This window comes from Etheostoma cragini, chromosome 15, assembly GCF_013103735.1.
Source record: "Etheostoma cragini isolate CJK2018 chromosome 15, CSU_Ecrag_1.0, whole genome shotgun sequence".
Taxonomy (NCBI): Eukaryota; Metazoa; Chordata; class Actinopteri; order Perciformes; family Percidae; genus Etheostoma; species Etheostoma cragini.
The window spans coordinates 24634346-24634694 of NC_048421.1; the positions used below are offsets into that span (position 1 = coordinate 24634346).

General features: G+C 43.8%; 1 long non-coding RNA gene across 1 annotated transcript in view; it reads left to right on the forward strand.

Moving 5' to 3' along the window:
• Window positions 1-349, forward strand: part of LOC117958474 — a 19468-nt gene that overhangs the window by 583 nt on the left and 18536 nt on the right. The window lies entirely within an intron of this gene.

A 349-nucleotide genomic window follows, 5' to 3' on the forward strand; every position in this document is an offset into this window, starting at 1 on the left:
GACAGAGAGAGAGAGAGATAGAAAGAGATAGAAAGAGACAGAGGCTGGGACAATAGAGCAGAGAGAGAGAGAGAGAGACAGAGAGAGCGAGAGAGACAAAGAGAGAGAGAGAGAGAGGCGATATATTAACAGTCTAAATTAATAGATAAACTAGTTTTCTTGACACAGTGGAATTAGCGTCAAACAACACCGACATATCACCATATCATGTTTTATGGATCCCCCCCGCCCGACAGCGGCCCTGATTGTATGTCAAAAGTATGCATTGTAAGCAACTACAATTTGGACTTGTGTATGTAGAACTTTGTTTCATAATGTATGAAATAAATGGGGGGGGGGGGGGGGGGGG